Genomic DNA, 18,925 nt, shown 5'->3' with positions numbered 1-18,925 from the left:
GAATGCCGTACAAAAATTGAGAATTTTACAAAAAGAAAGATTGACCGTCTCAATCAACTGTTTCTAATGTACATATTACTCTCAAAACAAACAATGAGTTTTGTTGAATTATGTGTAAACTTTTTTTTGCTGCTATTATTTTGGTTTTCGAAATTTATTGAAATTTTCCAATGACATCAAACTTCGTTTTTCGGTGAGAAATGATTGTGGAAATACTCTCCAAAAATGTATGTCTGCTCATTTTATACAACTTATAAGTCAACAAAACAAACTAGTCGTTACCACTTGTCTGCTCATGTGTGAAATGTCAAATGCACAAAACAACCATTCGCAGTAGGCTATGTCCTGATGCTGATGGTACTTGCAAATCGTGGAATAAATGAATAGCATCGAAGTTCGAAATAAATACGAAATAAAATCAATAGAGCCGAAGTAAATTTGAGAAAGAATGCAAATGCGTGAATATTTTCGATTGGTGGCTACCAAAAACGACTAGACAAATACGACATGTTCTTTTCTACGACATGTACATGAATAAAAGATGGCCAGTCTGGTCGTAACTAATAATGGCCACTGACACTCGTCGGAAACTGAGGAACTTTCGCGTAATGTTTGCTGTTTTTTCTGCGATGATTACAGTAATTCATGTGTTCATTCTGAACACTTTGTGCAACCGTATTCGGTCTCGTCATGATTGACAATTGTCGATAATAGCATTACTGTGTCTTACCTGGGGAAGAATTACCTCTCAGACAAATGGGTGTTTATATCAGCTCCAAAGAACCGTAAATTTCTACCCTAATCTGATCGCCCCGAGTACGAATAAAGTCATCTCTCGGTGCAGATATGAACGATACCTGAATATTTATTCCAAAATCGATAGAAGAATAACCCAAGGTAAGTAACGCGGCTAGGAGTATAATTGGAACAACGCAACAAACAATCCTAGGTCAAAAAGAACGAAGAATGGACGTCTCTTTTTTTCGTTCGTCACCACTTTCTTCTCCGCCGTTGGACGCGCGTGGCCTACTATTCCCTAACCAGTGCTGGAAAAAAATATGGCTCCTTTCATTCCACTTTCGCTTGAGTTTGTTTGAATAGAATGGTAATCGGAATAATGAAGCCTGTTCGGCCGAAATTATTATCCAATAGAGCCCACCCCAGGCGGACGTGACCATCGAAATAGCACAGAATAAATTTAGGACTTAGGCACTCCCCCCAACCCGAGCCGAATCGTCCGTCCATCCGTCTGTCCGGCCGTCTGAGGCGCCATTAGTGTTTCGATTGTTATTCCACCGCGGACTACTTTGTCATACATTATTCACCAACACTTCGGCCGGCCGCAAGAACTTCGTCATTGCTTCGTCTGGAAAAATTTGGAGACGGTTCGGTGGTCATGGACTCCGGTGTCTCAAGGGCGATGATTTCTGCGCTGCGGCAAATGTCGGCTGTCAGAAGGATTATTGGCGTGGTAAAACGGTTACGTCAGGATTGACAGCTTGTGAAATACCATCAGAAGTGACAACCCCATAAAGTGATTTTCGAAAAGCTTACAGAACGTCGGAAAGATTTGAGTGTGTTCTTCTGATGATTTGGTTATCTGTTCTAGGTTGTAAAATTTGCATTATGAGAAATCAATTTGCTTGTAATTTTTACATAGTCGCAATGGTCCTACGTTCAACGTTCAATAAATTACTCATCACGTAAGTTGTGTAACGATTTAAAAAAAAATTAAAAATTTTCACAGTATACAGTTGATTACACGAAAATTTCTTTTTGTTAAGGCTGTGAACCATTTCGCGGTTAATTTTAACTTTTGGTTAAAATCTTACACTCGAGCGGTTAATTTGATGTTGTCAAAAATAACCCGAGAGAATGGTTATTTTTGACAGATCGATGGTTATTTTCCGACACTGAAAAAAATCTTGCAATTAAAAATTCTAATATCAATTCTTTAGTTTAAATTATTGCCAGTGGAAAATAAACCCAAATAGCTTTCCGTCCATCAGATTTTGAAATGGGCCGAAGTTTTAGTTAAATTTAACTACTCAACACAAAATAACCACTTAAGTGTCAGATTTCAACCAAAAGTTAAAATTAACCACGAAATGCCTAAGATAATAAAATACCTACGCGTAACAGAGGCATCACTTTGAAGCTAATCACATAAAAATTACCTATTGCGGAAGGATTTTCAAAGATATTTAAACATTTGGTGGATATTTTTACAAAGTGGGCCAAAATAAAATCAATCATAAAGTGGGCCAAAATACCTCTGTTACCATACTACATTTTCAACAGTAATCTTTAAGGGGTTTATACAGAAATTTATCCTCTTAAAAGCATCAATTTTGCTTACGATCAGCTCGCAGAAAAATTATCGTTTTCGCTTGATCTCAAACTTGATCCAGTTTCAACCTTTACTACTGTCAAACCTTTTGTTCAAAGCCAGTTCCGAACCTAGTTTCATTATTATTGAGCAGAAATTTGGAATTGAGTTTTAAAATGAATTTTGTAACTTAATCCTCAACCTAAATGTTGGGCCTAGATTGTTGAACTGAATTCTGGATCTGGCTAAAGTACGATTCAAATCCGTTATCCGTCTCCTTCCGTCATTGTCACCAGAATGCCAGCGTCCGTCAAGATTAGTATAATACTTTCTTTTCCGGAACGTTCACACATCCGTGACGGTGACGTTTTGTGTGAACGTCTCCATAATTTTGACGGTGACGGATCGAATCTCACCCAATAAGTAACCATAACCACAGGAATGATAATAAAACAAAAACCTTCATTCGGGCACGAGAAAGACAAGCACCCTTGTGAGTGAAAAATCAGTCGATCAAATCAGTGATTTTTAAACTGATCCATTGAACCGCAGGCAATTTTTTCGTTCAACGAATTCTGCAGACAGAGGTCCAAAGTAGAACCATTTCAAATATTAGGCATCGGACTGTCCTTGTACTAGTTTTACAGAAGGATCTCGAAACATTCTTATTATATTACATTATAAATAAATACATAACTTTCCCTTCCACAAACTGAATAGATTTTTGTTCGATTAATTTCAGAACGCTCTACGTACAACATAATCGCACCGCTTTCTTAGCGGGTTTCGATTAGCGGCGAAATGTCATTCAGAATCAGAGACGCCAGATCTGCAGATTTGTCTGTAAATTTGCAGTTTTTGGACATTATTCGATTACTCGATTGTTCATTCGATTATTACAATAGGATTTTTTAATTATACGATTAGCTCAATAGTCGAATATTATTTTCAGCTAATCGATTAAATATTACTCGATTATCTGGGTTAATAATCGATTACTCGATTATTCGGTCGATATTATACGATATCCCTAGTTTCAACTTGAAAAATCTGTGTACCTTCTGTGTTGCATATTTTAGATCATAATCTGTGAAAATCTGTGGAAAACATTTTGAAAATCTGCCATTTTTATGAAATATTCCTAAAAATCTGTAGAACTCTGTGAATTTAGCTAAAATCTGTGTTCTGTGACACAGAATCTGTGTGGTAAAATAGGATGAAATATCTGTGGTTTTACAGAAAAATCTGTGAATATGGTAACTCTGGAGCCTGCATTGATTTGAAATACCACATATGGGATTCCGAATGATTTTTTTTCGATTAAGTATCAAACGATTGCCTGGGTTATCAATCGATAAACTCGATTAATCGCATGACATCCAAACATCCCTAATCGGACAGAGATGCCAGGTTAACGACCTCATCTGCGTTTAACAGATTCTCAACATGCAGCCCAGGTTTAAAAAATGACACAGATTTTCGAAAGTGATCACAAACTTACAATAAGTCTCTAAAAGCTATCTATTTTCTATGGGAAATATCAGTGGCAATGATTTCCGCCAGAGCGCATAAAAGTCCTTTTTGTTGCGAATACGACTTTACTATGAGGCGCCTTTCCAACATTTACCTTATAGAGCAATTCCAGAAATGCTTAGCAGATCATCAGACTCGACCTTCTCCGATTTGGATGAAACTTTGCACATGGCTTCAGTATGGCAAACCATAAGTTTTGAACCGATGGAGAGGTCAATCTGACTCACGACTGATTTTTAAAAAGGGCGTATGTATTTTTGCATTTCACAAAAATTGCAAAAACGTTCAACTGTGGTCCAATGATCCAATGTATTAGACCAACGAACGACCACCGTTGAACGTTTTTTTCCTAAGAAGGCAGTACACTGGCACCAGCATGCTGGCAACCAGCAATAGTGTAAACGGGGCATTAGCTGTAACTTCTTCATTTTTCAAAAGGTACGGATGGGATAGCCATCAATCTGTAGGTTTTAATAAGAGCTTTAAAATAAAAATTTTTAAAAAAAGTTAAAACCCTGATTTTTTTTATTTAACTTTTTCGGATTGTTTTGTAACTATTGAGAAAATAATCAAAATTTTTTTCGGCGTAGTGCCCAATCGATTCCCTACAACTTCTTCCTGAACGCCATTTTTGTACAATTAACGGTTCCCGAGTTAGAACGATTTGAAAAAGGCAATTTTTATGAAATGCAAAAATACATACGCCCTTTTTAAAAATCAGTCGTGAGTCGGATTGACCTCTCCATTGGTTCAAAACTTATGGTTTGCCATACTGAAGCCATGTGCAAAGTTTCATCAAAATCGGAGAAGGTCGATTCTGATTTTGTCACTTTCTCGTCTACTCATTCCTGGAATTGCTCTGTACAGAAAAGGGTAGAACTTAATCGCGAATATTTCTTGTTGTATTTAACGCAGCAACATACTTTTTCCTCGATATCATCGCAAATATGGTCAGCAATTTTTGAAAAAAATTTCAGTAGCATAACCACAACTAATTCAAAATTGAAGTTTTTTAAAATGTTTGGTATAAAAGAGAATTAAGGTTAAATTCAGTGCCGAAATAAAGCAAAGAGTTCCAAACAGTGTTGGTGATTGCCGAAAATTTGACAGAAGCTGCTCGATATTTGACTACAACATTTTCAATCCGGTAGAAGATGCTACAAGAACTCGAGTCTCTCAATGCATGAACCGTGAGAGAATTTTTCTACATTTCTTCGCTCCACTTCATACTCTGAGTATTTCACGGCCCTTAAAAAAATGTACAGTCTGGTAATAAACGGTGCTGTGTGGAATTTACCAAGAGAGAATCGCATGTTGACAATTATCACTGGTGACTATTCTATGTTAAATGAACCATGTCGGTTTTTTTGTTGCTGCGATGATATCCGTCTCTCTTTAATGGCACTGATTGAATCGTGTGAAGAGTTGCTAGAGAGCGTTGTTTGATACAATAAAAGCCATCCTTGGTTCCAAACGTATGATTTGAATGAATCGTCGCACAAAACGTATCGAGCAAAACCGACACATAGAAATGTGAAATATTTTCAGTGTTTGAATGCAGTGAGCTTCCGACATGTTTTGTTCGCTAGTAAAACAGACACTTACTATGTATGGTTATTAACCATGAGTATTTTTAATTGATTATTATGAGGTAGACACATTTGTGCATGTCGTTTAAGACCATTCCATTCTTTGTTACATATCAAGACCTTTGTCATGATGACAAATCTTCACCTAGCCGATTCAAACTGTGTATCATTTTATAAAAGAACTTATACAGCTAATTTGTATTTTTGAGACAAGTTTGACAAATAACAGTTCGGCTGAAAAGTTCGTATCGTTTAATAGAAACACACATTTTTTTGCCAAAATTCGTTTTTATTATTCAACATAATTGCCATCAGAGGCGATACAGCGATTATAGCGATCTTCCAACTTTTCGATGCCATTTTTGTAGTACGATTTGTCCTTGGCCTCAAAATAGGCCTCAGTTTCAGCGATTACCTCTTCATTGCTTCTAAATTTTTTACCAGCGAGCATTCTCTTGAGGTCTGAGAACAGGAAAAAGTCATTGGGGGCCAAATCTGGAGAATACGGTGGATGAGGGAGCAATTCGAAGCCCAATTCGTTCAATTTCAGCATGGTTTTCATCGACTTGTGACACGGTACATTGTCTTGATGAAACAAAACTTTTTTCTTCTTCAAATGAGGCCGTTTTTTTGAAATTTCGTCCTTCAAACGCTCTAAAAACGCTATATAATAGTCACTGTTGATGGTTTTTCTCTTTTCAAGGTAGTCGATGAAAATTATACCATGCGAATCCCAAAATACAGACGCCATAACCTTACCGGCCGATTGTTGAGTCTTTCCACGCTTTGGGTTCGGTTCATCGCGTGCAGTCCATTCAGCTAACTGTCAATTGGACTCCGGAGTGAAGTGATGGAGCCATGTTTCGTCCATTTTTATATATCGACGAAAGAAATCGGTTTTATTTCGATATAACAGCTCCAAACACTGCTCAGAATCATCAATTCGTTGTTGTTCTTGATCGATTGTGAGCTCACGCGGCACCCATTTTGCACAAAGCTTTCTCATATCCAAATATTCGTGAATAATATGTCCAAAACATTCCTTTGATATCTTTAGGGTGTCAGCTATCTCGATCAACTTCACTTTACGGTCATTGAAAATCATTTTGTGGATTTTTTTCACGTTTTCATCGGTAACAGCCTCTTTTGGACGTCCACTGCGTTCATCGTCTTCGGTGCTCATATGACCAGTACGAAATTTTGCAAACCACTTACAAATTGTTGCTTCGCCCGGTGCAGAGTCTGGATAACACTCATCAAGCCATTGTTTGGTATCGGCGGCACTTTTTTTCATCAAAAAGTAGTGTTTCATCAACACACGAAATTCCTTTTTTTCCATTTTTTTCACAATAACAAAAGTAGCTTCACTCAAAATGCAATATCTCACAAACTAATAATCAGACAGCTGTCAAATTGATACACGTATCTTTTAAAGGTTGGTACTAACTGAAAATGGTATGGATTTAATTCTAGTGGCGCCCTCTCATAGAAACGATACGAACTTTTCAGCCGATCTGTTAAGTTATTAAAATTAGTGTCATACTAATTCCCAACATAAATTTAAAAAATCCTATATGACTAAAACAAGAGTGCCTATAACCAGAGTGACGACATCTCATCTAGAGATGGGCAATTCGTTCGCGTACGGTTCAAAAGAACTAGTTCTTTTGAGAGAATGAATGCCCAATAGTTCTTTTTTTGAGAACGGTAGTTCTTCAGTTCAAAGTCGTGGACGTTTTTTTTGCTCGCTGAATCGAGCAACGGTAAACCACAGACTAACAGACACGACAGTATGAGTTAATTCTTATAAAAATCATTTTTAGTGATGCACTGGTTCCACCTATATTGTACTGCGCGAACTATTTACTATCGGTACACCCCTTGTGTTATGTAAAAGTTAATTTACTAGTTGGTTCCCCCCCGTTTGTCAACACCGATCAGCTGCTTGCAGGGATGCCTGATTTCATCATAATATTTGGAAATGAATCGTCACAGTAAATTATTATATTACGTTAATAATATATTAAACTTTTTAGCGATGTTGGAAGGTAACCATTTATTTTTCTCAACATTGTTCATCTAGACTATTTTTTATTGTGTTGGCAATTTTCACCCGAAATTAAGTGGCGGCAGATCAGAAGCAAGTAAATATTGCCACTAAACGGGTTCGATTTTGTATTGCGTTGAAGGATGAGAGGTAGGCACAATTTTGTATATAGTTTTGGCAATATGTATTAAATCTGTATCCTGCATGAAATTCGCATACAAATGCAAATACATATCAATACATTACAGGTAATTCTGTATAAATGGCAACTCTGTTGGTAAATGAAAAAAATAAACACAGTCTAGATGACAGACAGGATGTTTTTGATAGGGTAACGTGGCGCCATCATGACACATGTGAGTACTGTCCCAAATAAAGGAATATTCGAAATGACAGTTAAAATGATTGAAGAATCTAATTTGAGTGTCCTGTCTGTTAGTCTGTGGGTAAACTCCGGAAAAGAACGGTGTCTCGGTTAGTCTTTCAACTAGCAATCTAACTATCAAAAGAACGAACGAACGACTCTCGAGAACTAGTTCTTTTAATAGAACTCTGCATCACTGAACGGTTCTTTCTTTCTTTCGGTAATCTCATCCGTAATGTTGGCAACAATTCAAAACATTCCATTAGCATTACATTGAATTGACAGGTCGTTTGCTCGTTTGGAACTGGTAGCTGTCATTCCAAACGAACAGCTGTCGCCACTGTAATTATAGTCACTCTAGCTAAAACGTTACAATTATGCAAGTGATGCATTGAAAGTTGCAAAATTCACACAATCAATCAACTAGTACGTGCAATTTTCGATATTCGGATGTGTGGACGCCCTCACGCTTTTTTTACTCACGAAAATGTTCTCGAGCTATAATGTTCCTATGATTTAAAAAAGAATAAGGTTTGACATCAAGCGAAAACGGTAATAAGTGATGCCAACTTTTGCCAGACTTTTTCTTCTGAAAGCACTAAATTTTATTTTTTGGCATCCCCCTACAGAGCAGGGTTGCCATATGGACAGATTCATCTGTAAAACTACCAACTTTTCTATCTATCTTTCTAGGCCGATTATTTGTCACAGATCACAGATTTTCTCAAATTTTAGAGAGAATAACAGATTTCTCGGGTCGATGTTAGTTCAATTTTTTATTAGAATGAATCATTGTTTCACTCATTTGATGAGAATCTAGAATTTCCAAATAGACATATTCTTCATAGTTCGGATACAATTAAGATCAATGTCTAACAACATTTCGATATCCAATTCTGAACATTCGGATGCAAATGCAGATGTAAAAGTGATATGTCAAAAGAAATCTCCGTGAAGTTACCGACAGCTACAAACCGATAATAATGGTTTTGGCGGTGGAAACAAATTCCTCCTTTCATTACCGAAATCTATTACACAGAAACTATTAATTAGTACATCTAAACGAAATTTTGAACTAGACCGATTTACTGAACTAAAGTTTCTATCGCCAGCAATTCGCAGTCCAAACATCCTCTCTACGACAAGCATATCTGTTAGGTTAATTAATTCTAGTAACAAATCGCGAAGTTGAATTTTGCCTGCGAGCGTTTTTTTTTTGTAAGTGGCGCAACTTTCTGTTAATGGATTACAATTCCGCGGTAAACCTGCCTCGAGTAAGTAAATGTTTGAGTTGAAAATCAACCGATTAGGAAGCAAATCAAATATTCAAGTTTTTCTGTTTGGAAATGGTAGATAAAGTTGATAAATCATTCGATTGTGAGTTGCGCCTTGCTAAAAGTTTACTTTAAAGTTAATTTTTGAGTGGTCTGACGCCACACATTCTTCATCACTTGGTACGTTACTAATTCTCCCTCCTCCTCTCATCCCGCGCAGGAATCGGCAACCGTTTCGATGACAATCGCCTAACACTCCGGATTCACCGTGGCCGGGGTTCAACGGCCAGTGCCCACGGGACGCCAAGTCATCCTCTGCCACCACAACAACAACAACAACAGCACCATCAACAGCTTCTTCCACATCATCACGAATCACCGCATAGTAACGGAAGTACTCACAGTACCACGACGAGTCTCGGAAGTGCCTCACCGGAGCGATTCTCCCGTTACATAACCCGATGTCGGAACCACGAGAAAATCAAGATCTCGGTGTCCTACCCCTCGACGGAGAACCTGAACCAGAGTTCGACCGGCGAGGGAAGCAAACTACTGTACGCGGTCCACTACTCCTCCAACGGAGGCAAAGAGCACACGGCTTCGCAGATCTTTCGGCGATCCTCGAAAGAGCAAAGCAGTCAGTATTTGACGGTGGAAGGACGAGACCAGAATCCACTGTCGCCACGAGCCAGCAAACGGATGGGGAAGCGAAACATCAAAGCTCAGGTTAAGCGCTTCCGGATGGAAACCAAAGCGGCCAAAACGTTGGCCATCATCGTGGGTTTGTTCATCCTGTGCTGGTTACCCTTCTTCACCATGTACCTGATAAGGCCATTCTGTGACGACTGCATCAACGAGATGCTTTTCTCGGTTGTGTTCTGGATCGGATACTGCAACTCGGCCATCAATCCGATGATCTACGCACTTTTCTCCAAAGACTTCCGGTTCGCTTTCAAACGACTGATCTGTCGGTTCTTCTGTTCGGCGGAAGCCATTCCGCGGCCAACCAGCCGCCGAGGGTCGGAGATGTCTCAGTTTCGCGGTCACGGCGGCAGAACTCCCAGTATTTCACCGTCGGCGGCCGCCCTGGGAGACGACAGTGATCCGGTCGGAGATCTATCCGACAGCAGATGACGTTCGTTTGGTCCGAGCATTAGTTCCAGTTCTAGTCCCGGAGGTGGTGGTCGGCGAAACAGCATGGGTAATCCGAGCGGTTCATCCGAAAGCACCTCCCGGGCACCGGTCTACGATATCTGCCATCCGTTGGTGATGGAGAATCCGGGTTTCGGCTCGTACGGCAGTACCGGTGCGAGTTCGGGTGGTCACCATCCGCTTCAGCAACGGCAACGAGACGACGATCGGCTCGGACCGCACGGGTCAGACGGTAAGGACTCGAATGTTGCTCGAGCCGATTTCTGATCGTTCTGGAGCAGACGGTTTCTGCACTTTTGTGATAGCTCCTAATGGGGGCGAGACAGCGGCGATTGGTCGGTAGGACACATGGTACCGACTGTCCACCGGTTTCCAAGTTCCAAGTTGCTCCGGTAAGACAAAAGCAAAAGTATCTTCGGCCTGGGAAAATAAAAGCAAAACCGATAATCAGAAGCAGAATGTTTTAGTTCTGAGAAAATCTGTCGGTTGAGTTTCCCAGTTGCATTTAGCTTTCCACACATTTTATTTCACAGCTTTTTCGTTACATAAGCCAGCGATCACAATCACAATTTACTGTCAAAAAAGCGCGAAGCTTGATGCGATTGGAAAGCAGCCTGTTGTAATTCTTTTTCGACTTTTGAAGGCACTTTTGACATACATGAATCGCAAATCGATACGGGTAATATTTTTAATTAGCCAACAGTGTAGATCGATTGATTAAGCTTGAACAAACGCAGACAAACGAACAGTAGGTATGTGTAAAGTTGTATAATAAATGTTGAATAGTCCCATAGAAAAAGCAAAAGTAAAATACGATAGCATATGAAATATTATAGCCAACCATGAAAAAACAACTGACTTTAAAAGCTAGTATAGTGAAAATTTGACTTGACCGGGAAGGGCATAGACACGAAGTAGGCCTTGGCAGATGCATGGAGACGGTTTTGTTTTTCAATCGTTGCAGCTAATCTCAATCTTTCTGTCAAAGCATGATCTCAAAATTAATTTCGAGGAACTTGTCATTATTTACACACTAAAAACAACCTTTATTTTCATCACCAGCTAAAGTTTACGGACTCAATTCTCGGTTAATTTTTCAGAAGGCCGCAAGAGCAAGTGACAGTTTCTCTTCGATTACTTTCTCTTTCGATTGTTGTGATGTTATTATAAAGGTTTTCTTGGGTTTCACAATTCTGTTTAAAAGTCGAATGTTTCGGGCTTCATTTTATGCAAAGAGTTGAGTGGTAAACGTGGAAACCGCTTGGTAATTAATAGTAGAGAAAGTAAACAAAGAGAAACTGTCACTTGCTCTTACAGCCTTCCGAAAAATCAACCGAGAAATTCTCTATAAAAAATGGAGCACGGAATTTAGTTTAGCAAGCAAAGAAAACAGATTTTAAAAGTCTATACATTTTGAGGCATGTCGGCGAAAATCTTACTTTTCAAAAGTCTGCTGCAAAAACATGCCTGCAACTTATTTTAACTAACTGCACATTTCGGTAGTAACATGTGATTAGGGCATATCGCACGATAAGCCCTTGAGAATGTTACAAAATAAATTTCATGTTTGAAACTTGAGTAATGAGCATTATTTTTCGTAACTTTCAAAAGAGCATATCGCACGATATGCCCTAATCATATTTTAGTACCGATTTGCAGACAAAACTGAAGACCTGGCATCTCTGCTTGTCAGTTTGTCTGGTATTATTCACGTGGAATTGGAATTTTTCGACGACAACCAGGGATGCCAGGTTCACAGATTAAACTGTGTTTCACAGATTTTCAATTTTCTGCACAGATTTTAAAAATGACACAGATTTTCACAGATTTCTGAAAATGATCACAGATTTTCACAGATTCTGGTGACTTTTTTTTTGTTCATCAAAATTGATTTTGATCTGCTATTATGGTACGGAAACGGGCACAGATTTCCACAGACAGGTTTTTGGCTCGATCACAGATTTTTGAAAAAACGACCTGGCATCCCTGACGACCACTATGAATTCACCTTTTCTCTCTGTCGGTTGCTCATTATTACTAATGTGTGGAAATTAAGTTCAAAACTCCTTTACGTCTTAGCACAAACCTAGAGTTGTCAATGTTCCAGATTTATCTGGCATTAGCCAAATTTTTCTCATTTCGACAGACAATCTAACCAACCAGATCTTTTGTCAGATTTTATAGGTTTCACCAGATTTTCAAATTTTCTGCTTAGGAAATGCCAGAATTCTGTTTTATTTGAATAAACCCGGAACAAATAGTTCTAAATCGCCAAGTAAGTTCAAAACAACGAAAATAAAAGCCTATAAAGACAATGCACTACAACATAATTACAAAGTTTCGCTCAAGTAGAGTCAAACTTCACGTCTTTGTGAGGCTTCGAGTTGCTATGCATGAGATCTGGATTAACTAACCAGTCTAGTTCTTCCAAACCGTTCGTTTGTTCTTCAGAAATTTGGAATATTTCTGGCAAAACCAAATGTTTACATTTCGTTGGTAACAAAAATGTAATGGAAATGCAGTAACTTTTTTGCTTGTATTTCAAGTAGCAATCGTTTACTTTTGTGCACTTTTTTAGAAACAATTTCTACTGCATTCCTTAAAACTGCGACCGTTTCGAAATACACAGTTATTAATCCACATTCTAATAGATTTCAATCACTTTTATTTCATGTCGCGGCAAATTCAAAAGTCTAAATTTTGACGAAAGTCTGCGAAAAACTAGATTTTGAAAAGTCTGCACAACAAAAAATGTCTGCCGCACTATGTACGAAATCTGCAGTCTTACAGACAAATCTGCAGATCTGGCATCTCTGATGGCAAGTCTGTAAATCCGAAAAAATGTCTGCGAACTTTCATTGGTCTATAAAGTAACGGCTTGACTAGGAAAACAGAAACAACGTGACGTGAAAAGTCTGTAGATTTTGACTAAAGTCTACGAAAAACTCGATTTCCAAAAGTCTGCAACGAAAAATGTCGGCAGCACTTCATTAAAAAAATCTGCAAATTTGCAGACAAATCTGCAGATCTGGCATCTCTGAGTTCAAACGAACTGCGTTTGCGGTACTCTACTTGCAGGCACTCTATTGTGGAGACATTCACACACAACCAGAGATATCAGATATTTTCATGTAATATCTGTATTGCTTTGTATAAAACGAATCTGTATTCATCTGTATTCACTAATAAAAAGAAATTTTCCCAATGGTAACATAATTTCCGAGTTGCAATGTTATGCTGGAGTAGGGTTTGCATTAAAAAAATAGACTTTTCGGATGGTGATAATAAAAAGCTAACACAGATAATTAGTGTGGATAAATTTTCCATGGAAGGTAATTATTTTAGCCTACTAGCAAAAAAATTCTGTGGCGGAGTGCCGTTCTTTGAACGCGCACACTTCTGCTTCACTGTATCTGTCGGTTCAAATTCGACTGATAGAGCTGTCAAATTTTGTCTGCTACCTCATAGATTACTATGATTGATGCTGCATGGGTAGTTTCGTCAGTGCGGGTGATGTTTAACCCATGAAAAATCGACAATTTAATCCATTTTTTTTTAAAGCAAACGTTATTACAAATTTCACAACGATCTGATAGAAAAGGATACTGTGTTCTCACTAACCTAATCACTCTAAGAAAAAGACGAGTATCTCTTTGTTTTCGATTTATTGACCGATAACATATTGGAAAGAACGAATTTTAACTCGACTGGTTGATCATTGTGGAGAATTTTCTTTTTTCGACGCTCAATGTTCAAACTGAATAGAAATGGACAAGACTTTTCATCGGAATTCATTCTATCAACTAGCAATACCTAGGAATCGCAACGGTTTTGAGCTTCACCAAGAAGATTATCAAAACTTATCTTTCTGCACCCAGAAGTTGAATGTCGAAAACATCATTATCATATTGGATTATAAGAACTTTCGTTTGAATATAAGAATATGTTTCACTCTTGAAATCGAAGATTTTAACACTCATTACTTTGTTGTTCCAGAACCGAAAGTCGAATCTGCACAAATTCTAAATAGCAATCTATGGGACCATATGACTCTCTTTCCTGTTTACACAATTAGAGCTTTTCGCTCCAATCTATCACAGTCCCATCCAAAATTTGTGATTCAAGGGGCGTTTTTTTTTCTTAAGGGTCCAGTATTTATCTGTATTAACTAATAAAACGAAATTTTTCCAAAGATATCATTATTTCCGAATTGCAATGTTATGCTGGAATAGCATTATGATTTGAGAGTTTTTCCATTGAGCGTTTTATCTTTAATTCGTCAGAATTCATTGCAGCACTTACTAGTGAACACAGAAACGAAATTGGATATTTCTAATAAATCAGAATTGAAGAACCCAATCTGCGTGATAGCGTGATGTTGATTCTTTTGACAATGCATTTTGAAAAACGCTCGACTATTTTTGCCTTTCTCTATAGAAAGGTATTAGAATTGCTGGAAAAACCGAGTTTCGAACGGAGCCTCGGAGACCCATAGTGTTATATACCATTCGACTCAGTTCGACGAGATCGGAAAATGTCTGTGTGTGTATGTGTGTGTGTGTGCACTTTTCGAAGATATTTGAACGCGCTCAATTTTCTCAGAGATTTTAACAAACTTGGGCTCGTTTGAAAGCTACTGTCGGGCCATTGATCAAGTTCGAAGATCAAATGGTTGTGACTTTTGGTTCCAGATATATAATGGTATGAGTGACGTAACCGACAAAACACATTGATTTTTACTGCTCTTATATATAAGGGTGCCAAAATTTTGGGATCACCTCTATTTTCGTAAAGTTCTAGTGCTCAAAAGTTTAAGCACCTCGAAAAAAGCCTTCATGCAAAATTTGACCTAAATCGGACATGCTTAAGGGGTGCTGCCCGGTGGTAAAGGTTTGACAATTTTCGATCTTGAAAAAGCACCATAGGGGGGAGTACATGAAATTTCCAAAATCGAAAATTTTTTATGATGCCGAAACTCTTAAAACTGCATGAAACATCGAAATTTAGTGTCATCTCAAAAAAAAATTTTTTTGAAAAAATCGACTTTCTGGGACTTAGAAAAATTTTCATATTTTTTTCAAGTCCCAAAAAGTCGACTTTTTCAATTTTTTTTTTCGAGATGACACTAAATCTCGACGTTTTATGCAATTCTAAGCCTTTTGGCATTAAAAATTTTTTTTCAATTTCGAAAATTTCATGTACTCTAAGAAAATGGTTTGAAACAATCATATTCTAGCTTGAACTTAACATGAATCAGATTAAAAAATCTACTAACTAATTTGTTATTTTAAACAAGCCTCATTTCTCTGCATGTAGAACTAGAACATTACTGAATATGCCCTATAATGCCACTATTGCCCCATAGAAAATATTTGGATTTCATATGGATCTGACTTCCGGTTTCGGAATTACAATGAAACATGTACAAAAAGTTGCACTCACTTTCCTCCGAGATGGATTGACCGATTTTCTTGAACTTGGGCTGACAGAGCGACAATGTAAAACAGAAAAAAACAGTGTTTCAAAAACAAAATATCTTTGAAATTATTATCATCTAATCTTTGCGCTCTGAAAAAACTGTTAGTATATCGCATATGGTTCTTTGAGTCAAGGATGCACTCAAAAAAATAATCACATTATAGGTACGTGAAAAGTTATGTGAATATTTTCCACCCTACTTTTCACGTAGGTTTTAATGAACTGGCATTTAGAAGCTTGCCAGTTCGGAGAAATAGGTATAAAGCGAGAGGACTAGTGTTTGATGGACAGAGAAGATGTTTGGATGTAAGATATCGGTCGGGTGACGGCCAGGATGTAGACCATGTTCGATGTACGTTGCTACTATGTCTGTTTCGTGTTTTAGAGTGACTAAAACAAGATCAGAGTGGCGAAATGGTAGCGCGTATGCACGGAATGCATAAGAACGCAGGTTCGAGTCCTGTCTCTGAGCGTATCTTTTTCCAAAAATTCATCTTTTCTGTTAGTTTTTCTCTCATTTGGCTTCTCCAATATATATTTCCGCTCAGTCATTGCAAAAACTGGATTTAGAAGCTGTTTAATGCGTAATCCAGTAAAAAGTTACGTGATTCATAGTTAAAATGTAGTGTAGTGTTCATATCACATTTACCTACCAGTTCATATCACATTCAAATACCATAGAATTGTTATTTTAAATAATTGGTTGAAATCACATGAAGATTTTCCCAGATTTTTATATAAATCAATAGGATTCTTATCATCAAAAATAAACATTTAATTCAGAAAAAAGCATAGAAGTTCAATGGCTGAAATAATAATCACCAGCAACTGATAACATTGATTCAGTAATAGCCGTTCAACCGAGAAGGTTGTGTATAGAAGCGTACAGTTTAATAACGCTGGTTGGTTTACACGCGTTAAATACGACAACGGTTGAACTACAGGTAGAGACCTGTTGGCAACAGCCGTTAAAACGTAAAATCGTGCTGCATAAGAGAGCCCTAGTGCTGGGCCAAGCTGGTGAAGGAAACAACAAAGGGCGTTTCCCAAGCTCTACCCAGGCCACAATATACAGCCACAAGTGCTGAGCAGGAGAGTGCAAAGGCACATTGAAGAAGAAGAGTGCAAAGGCACATAGAAGCAGGAGAGTGCAAAGGCACACCGGTGCGAAGGCACTTCGGTGCAGAAGCATATCGGTGCGGAGCACTAGGAAGAAGGAGACAAGACAACTCGGTCTTTCCACTGCCATACAACACGCAGGTATACACCGGTGACCTGCGCTGGTTACACCTGGCGAAGACGAAAGCAAATCGGAATTCGAGTGGTGCTGGATGTCAGGTAGCAGTAGCATCACATCCAACAATCAGCATCCAACAAGAACATCTAGAGCAACGAGGATCTACACGGCAGTGCAACGGAGATAGACAACAATTTCAAGGTAGAAGTTTTTTCTTTTCCTTTTGATTGAGTACTGTGTAGTGTTGGTTTCAAATTTTATTTTAAAGTTTAGTTAAAAATTTTAATGTAATGGATGAATCCATGGACGTAAATCCTAGCATGAATCCGATACCCCCACGAACGAAAAAATATCAGGAGAGCTCTTCTGGGCCTTGGATAGTCTTTTTTAGACGTATATCAAAGCCATTAAACATTTACCAAATTTCTAAAGGTTTGACATCACGATACTCTTCAATCAAAGAGATCATAAAAGTAAATAACGATAAAATTCGTGTTGTGGTAAATAATTTGAAACACGCGAATGATATTGTCTCTTCGGAACATTTCATTAAAGAGTATAAAGTTTACATACCCTCCAAAGATGTCGAAATTGACGGTGTTGTTACCGAAGCGAGTCTTTCGGTAGATGATTTACTCAAGCATGGTGTTGGTCGTTTCAAGAACTCTATGCTTGAGGGTGTGAAAATACTGGAGTGCAAACAACTGTACTCAGTAGTTTATGAAGAGGGAAAAAAAGTTTATCGCCCATCAGACTTGTTTCGAGTGACATTTGCCGGGTCTGCGTTGCCGTCCCATGTCTATGTCGATAAAATTCGCCTCCCTGTTCGGCTTTTTGTTCCAAATGTAATGAATTGTACGAACTGCAAAAAATTCGGCCACACAGCTACTTACTGTAGTAATAAACCAAAATGTATGAAGTGTGAAGGGCCTCATAAAGATAATGATTGCAACAAGGAAATTGAAAAATGTATTTATTGTGGGAATAGTCCTCATGATGATATTTCAGTATGCACTGCATTTAAAGTGCACAAAGACAAAATTAAGCTTTCTTTAAAAGCACGGTCTAAGCGCACATATGCAGAAATGCTTAAAACGGTCATTGATGTCCCCCCTTTGGAAACCGAAAACGGGTTTTCAAATCTAGAGGAACCAGAGGACTCTGACTCTGACGAAAATAGTGAAGGTAATTCGTTTATCACTACCCAAGGGTCAGTTAAGAGAAAGAAGTCTTCTTCCAAATTACCAAAAAAGACACCTAAAGTTTCATCTTCAAAAAAAGATCCCCGTGTTAAACAAAAAAAGTCAAAGCCGAAGACTGTGCCTCCTGGTTTGTCAAATTCACAAACCAATCCAGGATCTAGCACAGAAAAAGGTAATAATCCTGTGGGCTCCATTTCACAGCCACCAACAGGATTACTGAAGTTTTCGGAAATTGTTGAATGGATTTTCTCAGCATTCAATATATCTGAACCCTTAAAGACCCTCATAATGGCATTCCTTCCAATAGCTAGAACCTTTTTGAAGCAGTTATCAGCTCAATGGCCAATTGTCTCAGGTTTTGTATCTTTTGATGGATAATTTATCACCCGTCGCAAATGATACAATCACTGTCCTGCAGTGGAATTGTCGAAGCATCATGCCAAAACTTGATTCATTTAAAATATTATTGCATAGTCAAAAATGTGATGTATTTGCTTTATGCGAAACATGGCTTACTTCAAACATAGCTTTAAATTTTAATGATTTTAACATTATACGTCTCGATAGAGACTCTCCGTATGGTGGAGTGCTTTTGGGAATTAAGAAATGCTATTCCTTTTATAGATTAAACATCCCTTCAACTTCTAGTATAGAAGTTGTTGCTTGCCAAATAAACATTAAAGGCAAAGATATTTGCATAGCTTCGGTTTATATTCCTCC

The 18,925-nt window shown here is 38.0% G+C and overlaps 1 protein-coding gene across 1 annotated transcript in view; it reads left to right on the top strand.

Moving 5' to 3' along the window:
- LOC131425921 (octopamine receptor Oamb) overlaps nt 1-18,925 on the top strand; it is a 348,159-nt gene that overhangs the window by 308,268 nt on the left and 20,966 nt on the right. The window contains exon 7 of the transcript XR_009229046.1: nt 9,357-10,680. The gene's annotated coding sequence lies outside the window, so the exon portion shown is untranslated. The remainder of the gene's footprint in view (nt 1-9,356; nt 10,681-18,925) is intronic.

Source organism: Malaya genurostris, chromosome 1, assembly GCF_030247185.1.
Source record: "Malaya genurostris strain Urasoe2022 chromosome 1, Malgen_1.1, whole genome shotgun sequence".
NCBI lineage: Eukaryota > Metazoa > Arthropoda > Insecta > Diptera > Culicidae > Malaya > Malaya genurostris.
This window is presented reverse-complemented; position numbering and strand designations above follow the sequence as displayed.